Genomic DNA, 697 nt, shown 5'->3' on the forward strand with positions numbered 1-697 from the left:
GCCTTTAGTCCTACTCCACACCCCACTCTTTAGTCCTACTCCACACCCCAGCCTTTAGTCCTACTCCACACCCCATACTTTAGTCCTACTCCACACCCCAGCCTGTAGTCCTACTCCACACCCCAGCCTTTAGTCCTACTCCACACCCCAGCACAGCCTTTAGTCCTACTCCACACCCCAGCACAGGCCTGTGCCTGACTGACAGCACTGGCTGAGGGTTGATCAGTTCAGCTATCCACAGAGATACAGGGCGCAGTAGATGTAACGGAATGTGTTCTTGTGTTTGTCAAGTGACAGAAACGTCTGTTTACCATTTTATACACACTGTACTTACACTTTGGTTACATCCAACTTTTTAAATGTTTTTATTACATTTTGGACTCAAGTTAAATGCAAAAACACCAACAGTGTCAGCTGTGATTCGTTACTCGATCGTTAATCGTTACCATCAATTCCAAATCATGATTCATGACACATAGACAGGATTCGGATGATGATGATGATGATGATGCAATCTGTCCTCTCCCCTCCATGTGCACTCTGACCCCCTCACAACCTCCTAGTGACCTCACAGGGATTTGGGGGAAGCACTCTATATGACCTCATCAATTAAAACTCAGAGAGAGGAAGAGATGGGGAGAGAGAGAGGGAGAGAGAGTGTCACGATCGTCATTGGAAGCATACTTGGACCAAAGTG

The sequence above is a fragment of the Salvelinus sp. IW2-2015 genome, unplaced genomic scaffold (genome assembly GCF_002910315.2).
Source record: "Salvelinus sp. IW2-2015 unplaced genomic scaffold, ASM291031v2 Un_scaffold1415, whole genome shotgun sequence".
In the NCBI taxonomy this organism is placed as follows: domain Eukaryota; kingdom Metazoa; phylum Chordata; class Actinopteri; order Salmoniformes; family Salmonidae; genus Salvelinus; species Salvelinus sp. IW2-2015.